The sequence below is a fragment of the Phyllobates terribilis genome, unplaced genomic scaffold, assembly GCF_046119375.1.
Source record: "Phyllobates terribilis strain yellow unplaced genomic scaffold, ASM4611937v1 Scaffold_236__1_contigs__length_3049075, whole genome shotgun sequence".
Taxonomy (NCBI): domain Eukaryota; kingdom Metazoa; phylum Chordata; class Amphibia; order Anura; family Dendrobatidae; genus Phyllobates; species Phyllobates terribilis.
Window position 1 is genome coordinate 1,196,861 of NW_027362996.1, and position 12,056 is coordinate 1,208,916.

Below are 12,056 nucleotides of genomic sequence, written 5' to 3' on the forward strand. Positions count from 1 at the left end.
CAGCAGCCACCTTCAGTCTGCTGCTGGACAGCCAGCAGCAGCAGCAGCAGGAGAGGTAATTAATCAGCAACCCTCCTGCTAAGGGTAGACAGCTGCTCGTTCCACCCCCCCCCCGCCTTAATTGGTTCTCCTCCCTTCCAACGGTGTTGAGGCGGGTGGGAACAGCCGGGGGTTGAGGGTACTGTGCTAAAAGAGGTGGAGTTATGCAGATCTAAAACGCGTGGATTGCAGCAGCAGCAAGCCGAAAAGTGCAGGCATGTGAGGGATCTAGAGGTTGACAGCATGTCTTCTTAACGGGAGTCCAGGTGGCCATCTCCACAAATGGACTTTTCAGAATCCTTGGGTGGCACCGTAGTCGGAAACCAATTCTGGTTATCGCTTCTCGGCCTTTTGGCTAAGATCAAGTGTAGTATCTGTTCTTATCAGTTTAATATCTGATACGTCCCCTATCTGGGGACCATATATTAAATGAATTTTTAGAACAGGGAGATGGAAAAAGAGCTTGCTCTGTCCACTCCACGCATTGACCTGGTATTGCAGTATCTCCAGGACCGGTGCACCCCTTCTTTAATGCAGTTTCTAAAATCAGAAAGAATTGAATTCAATGCTTTTTGTTCATTTTGCTTGTTAGTCGGATTTTGGGATGGACTCTTTGGCTTTGCTTTTCTTCTCCTCATTGGATTTTTCATGTTAAAAGTTGCAGAAGCCAGATGACAAGCTCATTTTGGTTCAACTTCAGCAACTGTGCATTGCATTGCCATGTAATGTAATGTAATGCAATGCTATCTATCTAGCTCTCCCTCTATACTTCCTTTTGGATAAACAGACATATTAGGCAAGCATTTTGGAGCTTTCACCTAAATAACTACAGGTGGTGAGATAAGCTGCACAATATAATTGACCTTTCAGTATATTGTTGCACACACACCATCTATTTAGCAAATGCCCTTGTTATCAACAGCAGCCTTTTAAACTCACCTGAGCTAACAGGTATGTGAGCTGGTTACTCTGCTGCGCTTAAAATTTCTTTTTTGGTTTGCTACAATGCCTTTTCTGAAACGTTGTCTCCCTCTGCTGGAACACTGACTTCTTTCATTTAATGCCTGCAGACTATAAAAGAGAAACCAACCCAAAAAATTTGGTTGATTAGTCTGTGGCATTCTTTTAAACTGTTGCTTATGGCGGTCTCTGTGAGCTTCTCAGTGACATTCAGCCATCCAGGTATCCCGCCTGCAGTAGACGGAATGTGGCAATGGAACGCTGGCTGCGCGTGTCATAATAGGCTCTGAGCCTTTATATACCTGCGCACAGCAGCAGCCACCTTCAGTCTGCTGCTGGACAGCCAGCAGCAGCAGCAGGAGAGGTAATTAATCAGCAACCCTCCTGCTAAGGGTAGACAGCTGCTCGTTCCACCCCCCCCCCGCCTTAATTGGTTCTCCTCCCTTCCAACGGTGTTGAGGCGGGTGGGAACAGCCGGGGGTTGAGGGTACTGTGCTAAAAGAGGTGGAGTTATGCAGATCTAAAACGCGTGGATTGCAGCAGCAGCAAGCCGAAAAGTGCAGGCATGTGAGGGATCTAGAGGTTGACAGCATGTCTTCTTAACGGGAGTCCAGGTGGCCATCTCCACAAATGGACTTTTCAGAATCCTTGGGTGGCACCGTAGTCGGAAACCAATTCTGGTTATCGCTTCTCGGCCTTTTGGCTAAGATCAAGTGTAGTATCTGTTCTTATCAGTTTAATATCTGATACGTCCCCTATCTGGGGACCATATATTAAATGAATTTTTAGAACAGGGAGATGGAAAAAGAGCTTGCTCTGTCCACTCCACGCATTGACCTGGTATTGCAGTATCTCCAGGACCGGTGCACCCCTTCTTTAATGCAGTTTCTAAAATCAGAAAGAATTGAATTCAATGCTTTTTGTTCATTTTGCTTGTTAGTCGGATTTTGGGATGGACTCTTTGGCTTTGCTTTTCTTCTCCTCATTGGATTTTTCATGTTAAAAGTTGCAGAAGCCAGATGACAAGCTCATTTTGGTTCAACTTCAGCAGCTGTGCATTGCATTGCCATGTAATGTAATGTAATGCAATGCTATCTATCTAGCTCTCCCTCTATACTTCCTTTTGGATAAACAGACATATTAGGCAAGCATTTTGGAGCTTTCACCTAAATAACTACAGGTGGTGAGATAAGCTGCACAATATAATTGACCTTTCAGTATATTGTTGCACACACACCATCTATTTAGCAAATGCCCTTGTTATCAACAGCAGCCTTTTAAACTCACCTGAGCTAACAGGTATGTGAGCTGGTTACTCTGCTGCGCTTAAAATTTCTTTTTTGGTTTGCTACAATGCCTTTTCTGAAACGTTGTCTCCCTCTGCTGGAACACTGACTTCTTTCATTTAATGCCTGCAGACTATAAAAGAGAAACCAACCCAAAAAGTTTGGTTGATTAGTCTGTGGCATTCTTTTAAACTGTTGCTTATGGCGGTCTCTGTGAGCTTCTCAGTGACATTCAGCCATCCAGGTATCCCGCCTGCAGTAGACGGAATGTGGCAATGGAACGCTGGCTGCGCGTGTCATAATAGGCTCTGAGCCTTTATATACCTGCGCACAGCAGCAGCCACCTTCAGTCTGCTGCTGGACAGCCAGCAGCAGCAGCAGCAGGAGAGGTAATTAATCAGCAACCCTCCTGCTAAGGGTAGACAGCTGCTCGTTCCACCCCCCCCCCCGCCTTAATTGGTTCTCCTCCCTTCCAACGGTGTTGAGGCGGGTGGGAACAGCCGGGGGTTGAGGGTACTGTGCTAAAAGAGGTGGAGTTATGCAGATCTAAAACGCGTGGATTGCAGCAGCAGCAAGCCGAAAAGTGCAGGCATGTGAGGGATCTAGAGGTTGACAGCATGTCTTCTTAACGGGAGTCCAGGTGGCCATCTCCACAAATGGACTTTTCAGAATCCTTGGGTGGCACCGTAGTCGGAAACCAATTCTGGTTATCGCTTCTCGGCCTTTTGGCTAAGATCAAGTGTAGTATCTGTTCTTATCAGTTTAATATCTGATACGTCCCCTATCTGGGGACCATATATTAAATGGATTTTTAGAACAGGGAGATGGAAAAAGAGCTTGCTCTGTCCACTCCACGCATTGACCTGGTATTGCAGTATCTCCAGGACCGGTGCACCCCTTCTTTAATGCAGTTTCTAAAATCAGAAAGAATTGAATTCAATGCTTTTTGTTCATTTTGCTTGTTTGTCGGATTTTGGGATGGACTCTTTGGCTTTGCTTTTCTTCTCCTCATTGGATTTTTCATGTTAAAAGTTGCAGAAGCCAGATGACAAGCTCATTTTGGTTCAACTTCAGCAACTGTGCATTGCATTGCCATGTAATGTAATGTAATGCAATGCTATCTATCTAGCTCTCCCTCTATACTTCCTTTTGGATAAACAGACATATTAGGCAAGCATTTTGGAGCTTTCACCTAAATAACTACAGGTGGTGAGATAAGCTGCACAATATAATTGACCTTTCAGTATATTGTTGCACACACACCATCTATTTAGCAAATGCCCTTGTTATCAACAGCAGCCTTTTAAACTCACCTGAGCTAACAGGTATGTGAGCTGGTTACTCTGCTGCGCTTAAAATTTCTTTTTTGGTTTGCTACAATGCCTTTTCTGAAACGTTGTCTCCCTCTGCTGGAACACTGACTTCTTTCATTTAATGCCTGCAGACTATAAAAGAGAAACCAACCCAAAAAGTTTGGTTGATTAGTCTGTGGCATTCTTTTAAACTGTTGCTTATGGCGGTCTCTGTGAGCTTCTCAGTGACATTCAGCCATCCAGGTATCCCGCCTGCAGTAGACGGAATGTGGCAATGGAACGCTGGCTGCGCGTGTCATAATAGGCTCTGAGCCTTTATATACCTGCGCACAGCAGCAGCCACCTTCAGTCTGCTGCTGGACAGCCAGCAGCAGCAGCAGGAGAGGTAATTAATCAGCAACCCTCCTGCTAAGGGTAGACAGCTGCTCGTTCCACCCCCCCCCCCGCCTTAATTGGTTCTCCTCCCTTCCAACGGTGTTGAGGCGGGTGGGAACAGCCGGGGGTTGAGGGTACTGTGCTAAAAGAGGTGGAGTTATGCAGATCTAAAACGCGTGGATTGCAGCAGCAGCAAGCCGAAAAGTGCAGGCATGTGAGGGATCTAGAGGTTGACAGCATGTCTTCTTAACGGGAGTCCAGGTGGCCATCTCCACAAATGGACTTTTCAGAATCCTTGGGTGGCACCGTAGTCGGAAACCAATTCTGGTTATTGCTTCTCGGCCTTTTGGCTAAGATCAAGTGTAGTATCTGTTCTTATCAGTTTAATATCTGATACGTCCCCTATCTGGGGACCATATATTAAATGGATTTTTAGAACAGGGAGATGGAAAAAGAGCTTGCTCTGTCCACTCCACGCATTGACCTGGTATTGCAGTATCTCCAGGACCGGTGCACCAGTTCTTTAATGCAGTTTCTAAAATCAGAAAGAATTGAATTCAATGCTTTTTGTTCATTTTGCTTGTTTGTCGGATTTTGGGATGGACTCTTTGGCTTTGCTTTTCTTCTCCTCATTGGATTTTTCATGTTAAAAGTTGCAGAAGCCAGATGACAAGCTCATTTTGGTTCAACTTCAGCAACTGTGCATTGCATTGCCATGTAATGTAATGTAATGCAATGCTATCTATCTAGCTCTCCCTCTATACTTCCTTTTGGATAAACAGACATATTAGGCAAGCATTTTGGAGCTTTCACCTAAATAACTACAGGTGGTGAGATAAGCTGCACAATATAATTGACCTTTCAGTATATTGTTGCACACACACCATCTATTTAGCAAATGCCCTTGTTATCAACAGCAGCCTTTTAAACTCACCTGAGCTAACAGGTATGTGAGCTGGTTACTCTGCTGCGCTTAAAATTTCTTTTTTGGTTTGCTGCAATGCCTTTTCTGAAACGTTGTCTCCCTCTGCTGGAACACTGACTTCTTTCATTTAATGCCTGCAGACTATAAAAGAGAAACCAACCCAAAAAGTTTGGTTGATTAGTCTGTGGCATTCTTTTAAACTGTTGCTTATGGCGGTCTCTGTGAGCTTCTCAGTGACATTCAGCCATCCAGGTATCCCGCCTGCAGTAGACGGAATGTGGCAATGGAACGCTGGCTGCGCGTGTCATAATAGGCTCTGAGCCTTTATATACCTGCGCACAGCAGCAGCCACCTTCAGTCTGCTGCTGGACAGCCAGCAGCAGCAGCAGGAGAGGTAATTAATCAGCAACCCTCCTGCTAAGGGTAGACAGCTGCTCGTTCCACCCCCCCCCCGCCTTAATTGGTTCTCCTCCCTTCCAACGGTGTTGAGGCGGGTGGGAACAGCCGGGGGTTGAGGGTACTGTGCTAAAAGAGGTGGAGTTATGCAGATCTAAAACGCGTGGATTGCAGCAGCAGCAAGCCGAAAAGTGCAGGCATGTGAGGGATCTAGAGGTTGACAGCATGTCTTCTTAACGGGAGTCCAGGAGGCCATCTCCACAAATGGACTTTTCAGAATCCTTGGGTGGCACCGTAGTCGGAAACCAATTCTGGTTATCGCTTCTCGGCCTTTTGGCTAAGATCAAGTGTAGTATCTGTTCTTATCAGTTTAATATCTGATACGTCCCCTATCTGGGGACCATATATTAAATGGATTTTTAGAACAGGGAGATGGAAAAAGAGCTTGCTCTGTCCACTCCACGCATTGACCTGGTATTGCAGTATCTCCAGGACCGGTGCACCCCTTCTTTAATGCAGTTTCTAAAATCAGAAAGAATTGAATTCAATGCTTTTTGTTCATTTTGCTTGTTTGTCGGATTTTGGGATGGACTCTTTGGCTTTGCTTTTCTTCTCCTCATTGGATTTTTCATGTTAAAAGTTGCAGAAGCCAGATGACAAGCTCATTTTGGTTCAACTTCAGCAACTGTGCATTGCATTGCCATGTAATGTAATGTAATGCAATGCTATCTATCTAGCTCTCCCTCTATACTTCCTTTTAGATAAACAGACATATTAGGCAAGCATTTTGGAGCTTTCACCTAAATAACTACAGGTGGTGAGATAAGCTGCACAATATAATTGACCTTTCAGTATATTGTTGCACACACACCATCTATTTAGCAAATGCCCTTGTTATCAACAGCAGCCTTTTAAACTCACCTGAGCTAACAGGTATGTGAGCTGGTTACTCTGCTGCGCTTAAAATTTCTTTTTTGGTTTGCTACAATGCCTTTTCTGAAACGTTGTCTCCCTCTGCTGGAACACTGACTTCTTTCATTTAATGCCTGCAGACTATAAAAGAGAAACCAACCCAAAAAGTTTGGTTGATTAGTCTGTGGCATTCTTTTAAACTGTTGCTTATGGCGGTCTCTGTGAGCTTCTCAGTGACATTCAGCCATCCAGGTATCCCGCCTGCAGTAGACGGAATGTGGCAATGGAACGCTGGCTGCGCATGTCATAATAGGCTCTGAGCCTTTATATACCTGCGCACAGCAGCAGCCACCTTCAGTCTGCTGCTGGACAGCCAGTAGCAGCAGCAGCAGGAGAGGTAATTAATCAGCAACCCTCCTGCTAAGGGTAGACAGCTGCTCGTTCCACCCCACCCCCGCCTTAATTGGTTCTCCTCCCTTCCAACGGTGTTGAGGCGGGTGGGAACAGCCGGGGGTTGAGGGTACTGTGCTAAAAGAGGTGGAGTTATGCAGATCTAAAATGCGTGGATTGCAGCAGCAGCAAGCCGAAAAGTGCAGGCATGTGAGGGATCTAGAGGTTGACAGCATGTCTTCTTAACGGGAGTCCAGGTGGCCATCTCCACAAATGGACTTTTCAGAATCCTTGGGTGGCACCGTAGTCGGAAACCAATTCTGGTTATCGCTTCTCGGCCTTTTGGCTAAGATCAAGTGTAGTATCTGTTCTTATCAGTTTAATATCTGATACGTCCCCTATCTGGGGACCATATATTAAATGGATTTTTAGAACAGGGAGATGGAAAAAGAGCTTGCTCTGTCCACTCCACGCATTGACCTGGTATTGCAGTATCTCCAGGACCGGTGCACCCCTTCTTTAATGCAGTTTCTAAAATCAGAAAGAATTGAATTCAATGCTTTTTGTTCATTTTGCTTGTTTGTCGGATTTTGGGATGGACTCTTTGGCTTTGCTTTTCTTCTCCTCATTGGATTTTTCATGTTAAAAGTTGCAGAAGCCAGATGACAAGCTCATTTTGGTTCAACTTCAGCAACTGTGCATTGCATTGCCATGTAATGTAATGTAATGCAATGCTATCTATCTAGCTCTCCCTCTATACTTCCTTTTGGATAAACAGACATATTAGGCAAGCATTTTGGAGCTTTCACCTAAATAACTACAGGTGGTGAGATAAGCTGCACAATATAATTGACCTTTCAGTATATTGTTGCACACACACCATCTATTTAGCAAATGCCCTTGTTATCAACAGCAGCCTTTTAAACTCACCTGAGCTAACAGGTATGTGAGCTGGTTACTCTGCTGCGCTTAAAATTTCTTTTTTGGTTTGCTACAATGCCTTTTCTGAAACGTTGTCTCCCTCTGCTGGAACACTGACTTCTTTCATTTAATGCCTGCAGACTATAAAAGAGAAACCAACCCAAAAAGTTTGGTTGATTAGTCTGTGGCATTCTTTTAAACTGTTGCTTATGGCGGTCTCTGTGAGCTTCTCAGTGACATTCAGCCATCCAGGTATCCCGCCTGCAGTAGACGGAATGTGGCAATGGAACGCTGGCTGCGCGTGTCATAATAGGCTCTGAGCCTTTATATACCTGCGCACAGCAGCAGCCACCTTCAGTCTGCTGCTGGACAGCCAGCAGCAGCAGCAGGAGAGGTAATTAATCAGCAACCCTCCTGCTAAGGGTAGACAGCTGCTCGTTCCACCCCCCCCCCCCCGCCTTAATTGGTTCTCCTCCCTTCCAACGGTGTTGAGGCGGGTGGGAACAGCCGGGGGTTGAGGGTACTGTGCTAAAAGAGGTGGAGTTATGCAGATCTAAAACGCGTGGATTGCAGCAGCAGCAAGCCGAAAAGTGCAGGCATGTGAGGGATCTAGAGGTTGACAGCATGTCTTCTTAACGGGAGTCCAGGTGGCCATCTCCACAAATGGACTTTTCAGAATCCTTGGGTGGCACCGTAGTCGGAAACCAATTCTGGTTATCGCTTCTCGGCCTTTTGGCTAAGATCAAGTGTAGTATCTGTTCTTATCAGTTTAATATCTGATACGTCCCCTATCTGGGGACCATATATTAAATGGATTTTTAGAACAGGGAGATGGAAAAAGAGCTTGCTCTGTCCACTCCACGCATTGACCTGGTATTGCAGTATCTCCAGGACCGGTGCACCCCTTCTTTAATGCAGTTTCTAAAATCAGAAAGAATTGAATTCAATGCTTTTTGTTCATTTTGCTTGTTTGTCGGATTTTGGGATGGACTCTTTGGCTTTGCTTTTCTTCTCCTCATTGGATTTTTCATGTTAAAAGTTGCAGAAGCCAGATGACAAGCTCATTTTGGTTCAACTTCAGCAACTGTGCATTGCATTGCCATGTAATGTAATGTAATGCAATGCTATCTATCTAGCTCTCCCTCTATACTTCCTTTTGGATAAACAGACATATTAGGCAAGCATTTTGGAGCTTTCACCTAAATAACTACAGGTGGTGAGATAAGCTGCACAATATAATTGACCTTTCAGTATATTGTTGCACACACACCATCTATTTAGCAAATGCCCTTGTTATCAACAGCAGCCTTTTAAACTCACCTGAGCTAACAGGTATGTGAGCTGGTTACTCTGCTGCGCTTAAAATTTCTTTTTTGGTTTGCTACAATGCCTTTTCTGAAACGTTGTCTCCCTCTGCTGGAACACTGACTTCTTTCATTTAATGCCTGCAGACTATAAAAGAGAAACCAACCCAAAAAGTTTGGTTGATTAGTCTGTGGCATTCTTTTAAACTGTTGCTTATGGCGGTCTCTGTGAGCTTCTCAGTGACATTCAGCCATCCAGGTATCCCGCCTGCAGTAGACGGAATGTGGCAATGGAACGCTGGCTGCGCGTGTCATAATAGGCTCTGAGCCTTTATATACCTGCGCACAGCAGCAGCCACCTTCAGTCTGCTGCTGGACAGCCAGCAGCAGCAGCAGGAGAGGTAATTAATCAGCAACCCTCCTGCTAAGGGTAGACAGCTGCTCGTTCCACCCCCCCCCCGCCTTAATTGGTTCTCCTCCCTTCCAACGGTGTTGAGGCGGGTGGGAACAGCCGGGGGTTGAGGGTACTGTGCTAAAAGAGGTGGAGTTATGCAGATCTAAAACGCGTGGATTGCAGCAGCAGCAAGCCGAAAAGTGCAGGCATGTGAGGGATCTAGAGGTTGACAGCATGTCTTCTTAACGGGAGTCCAGGTGGCCATCTCCACAAATGGACTTTTCAGAATCCTTGGGAGGCACCGTAGTCGGAAACCAATTCTGGTTATCGCTTCTCGGCCTTTTGGCTAAGATCAAGTGTAGTATCTGTTCTTATCAGTTTAATATCTGATACGTCCCCTATCTGGGGACCATATATTAAATGGATTTTTAGAACAGGGAGATGGAAAAAGAGCTTGCTCTGTCCACTCCACGCATTGACCTGGTATTGCAGTATCTCCAGGACCGGTGCACCCCTTCTTTAATGCAGTTTCTAAAATCAGAAAGAATTGAATTCAATGCTTTTTGTTCATTTTGCTTGTTTGTCGGATTTTGGGATGGACTCTTTGGCTTTGCTTTTCTTCTCCTCATTGGATTTTTCATGTTAAAAGTTGCAGAAGCCAGATGACAAGCTCATTTTGTTTCAACTTCAGCAACTGTGCATTGCATTGCCATGTAATGTAATGTAATGCAATGCTATCTATCTAGCTCTCCCTCTATACTTCCTTTTGGATAAACAGACATATTAGGCAAGCATTTTGGAGCTTTCACCTAAATAACTACAGGTGGTGAGATAAGCTGCACAATATAATTGACCTTTCAGTATATTGTTGCACACACACCATCTATTTAGCAAATGCCCTTGTTATCAACAGCAGCCTTTTAAACTCACCTGAGCTAACAGGTATGTGAGCTGGTTACTCTGCTGCGCTTAAAATTTCTTTTTTGGTTTGCTACAATGCCTTTTCTGAAACGTTGTCTCCCTCTGCTGGAACACTGACTTCTTTCATTTAATGCCTGCAGACTATAAAAGAGAAACCAACCCAAAAAGTTTGGTTGATTAGTCTGTGGCATTCTTTTAAACTGTTGCTTATGGCGGTCTCTGTGAGCTTCTCAGTGACATTCAGCCATCCAGGTATCCCGCCTGCAGTAGACGGAATGTGGCAATGGAACGCTGGCTGCGCGTGTCATAATAGGCTCTGAGCCTTTATATACCTGCGCACAGCAGCAGCCACCTTCAGTCTGCTGCTGGACAGCCAGCAGCAGCAGCAGGAGAGGTAATTAATCAGCAACCCTCCTGCTAAGGGTAGACAGCTGCTCGTTCCACCCCCCCCCCCCCGCCTTAATTGGTTCTCCTCCCTTCCAACGGTGTTGAGGCGGGTGGGAACAGCCGGGGGTTGAGGGTACTGTGCTAAAAGAGGTGGAGTTATGCAGATCTAAAACGCGTGGATTGCAGCAGCAGCAAGCCGAAAAGTGCAGGCATGTGAGGGATCTAGAGGTTGACAGCATGTCTTCTTAACGGGAGTCCAGGTGGCCATCTCCACAAATGGACTTTTCAGAATCCTTGGGTGGCACCGTAGTCGGAAACCAATTCTGGTTATCGCTTCTCGGCCTTTTGGCTAAGATCAAGTGTAGTATCTGTTCTTATCAGTTTAATATCTGATACGTCCCCTATCTGGGGACCATATATTAAATGGATTTTTAGAACAGGGAGATGGAAAAAGAGCTTGCTCTGTCCACTCCACGCATTGACCTGGTATTGCAGTATCTCCAGGACCGGTGCAACCATTCTTTAATGCAGTTTCTAAAATCAGAAAGAATTGAATTCAATGCTTTTTGTTCATTTTGCTTGTTTGTCGGATTTTGGGATGGACTCTTTGGCTTTGCTTTTCTTCTCCTCATTGGATTTTTCATGTTAAAAGTTGCAGAAGCCAGATGACAAGCTCATTTTGGTTCAACTTCAGCAACTGTGCATTGCATTGCCATGTAATGTAATGTAATGCAATGCTATCTATCTAGCTCTCCCTCTATACTTCCTTTTGGATAAACAGACATATTAGGCAAGCATTTTGGAGCTTTCACCTAAATAACTACAGGTGGTGAGATAAGCTGCACAATATAATTGACCTTTCAGTATATTGTTGCACACACACCATCTATTTAGCAAATGCCCTTGTTATCAACAGCAGCCTTTTAAACTCACCTGAGCTAACAGGTATGTGAGCTGGTTACTCTGCTGCGCTTAAAATTTCTTTTTTGGTTTGCTACAATGCCTTTTCTGAAACGTTGTCTCCCTCTGCTGGAACACTGACTTCTTTCATTTAATGCCTGCAGACTATAAAAGAGAAACCAACCCAAAAGGTTTGGTTGATTAGTCTGTGGCATTCTTTTAAACTGTTGCTTATGGCGGTCTCTGTGAGCTTCTCAGTGACATTCAGCCATCCAGGTATCCCGCCTGCAGTAGACGGAATGTGGCAATGGAACGCTGGCTGCGCGTGTCATAATAGGCTCTGAGCCTTTATATACCTGCGCACAGCAGCAGCCACCTTCAGTCTGCTGCTGGACAGCCAGCAGCAGCAGCAGGAGAGGTAATTAATCAGCAACCCTCCTGCTAAGGGTAGACAGCTGCTCGTTCCACCCCCCCCCCGCCTTAATTGGTTCTCCTCCCTTCCAACGGTGTTGAGGCGGGTGGGAACAGCCGGGGGTTGAGGGTACTGTGCTAAAAGAGGTGGAGTTATGCAGATCTAAAACGCGTGGATTGCAGCAGCAGCAAGCCGAAAAGTGCAGGCATGTGAGGGATCTA

At 45.3% G+C, this 12,056-nt stretch overlaps 9 non-coding genes across 9 annotated transcripts; all 9 read left to right on the top strand.

Moving 5' to 3' along the window:
* Positions 1–374: 374 nt before the first annotated feature.
* Positions 375–565, top strand: LOC141217030 (U2 spliceosomal RNA). Its single transcript, XR_012285907.1, has one exon. It is a non-coding gene; the product is annotated as a U2 spliceosomal RNA (small nuclear RNA).
* Positions 566–1,682: 1,117 nt separating this feature from the next.
* On the top strand, positions 1,683–1,873 carry LOC141217041 (U2 spliceosomal RNA). Its single transcript, XR_012285918.1, has one exon. It is a non-coding gene; the product is annotated as a U2 spliceosomal RNA (small nuclear RNA).
* Positions 1,874–2,994: 1,121 nt separating this feature from the next.
* LOC141215339 (U2 spliceosomal RNA) lies at positions 2,995–3,185 on the top strand. The gene has a single exon (XR_012284408.1). It is a non-coding gene; the product is annotated as a U2 spliceosomal RNA (small nuclear RNA).
* Positions 3,186–4,303: 1,118 nt separating this feature from the next.
* LOC141216439 (U2 spliceosomal RNA) lies at positions 4,304–4,494 on the top strand. Its single transcript, XR_012285473.1, has one exon. It is a non-coding gene; the product is annotated as a U2 spliceosomal RNA (small nuclear RNA).
* A 1,117-nt stretch (positions 4,495–5,611) lies between these two features.
* Positions 5,612–5,802, top strand: LOC141215340 (U2 spliceosomal RNA). Its single transcript, XR_012284409.1, has one exon. It is a non-coding gene; the product is annotated as a U2 spliceosomal RNA (small nuclear RNA).
* Positions 5,803–6,922: 1,120 nt separating this feature from the next.
* LOC141215341 (U2 spliceosomal RNA) lies at positions 6,923–7,113 on the top strand. Its single transcript, XR_012284410.1, has one exon. It is a non-coding gene; the product is annotated as a U2 spliceosomal RNA (small nuclear RNA).
* Positions 7,114–8,233: 1,120 nt separating this feature from the next.
* On the top strand, positions 8,234–8,424 carry LOC141215342 (U2 spliceosomal RNA). Its single transcript, XR_012284411.1, has one exon. It is a non-coding gene; the product is annotated as a U2 spliceosomal RNA (small nuclear RNA).
* A 1,117-nt stretch (positions 8,425–9,541) lies between these two features.
* On the top strand, positions 9,542–9,732 carry LOC141215343 (U2 spliceosomal RNA). Its single transcript, XR_012284412.1, has one exon. It is a non-coding gene; the product is annotated as a U2 spliceosomal RNA (small nuclear RNA).
* A 1,120-nt stretch (positions 9,733–10,852) lies between these two features.
* On the top strand, positions 10,853–11,043 carry LOC141216331 (U2 spliceosomal RNA). Its single transcript, XR_012285368.1, has one exon. It is a non-coding gene; the product is annotated as a U2 spliceosomal RNA (small nuclear RNA).
* Positions 11,044–12,056: the final 1,013 nt, after the last annotated feature.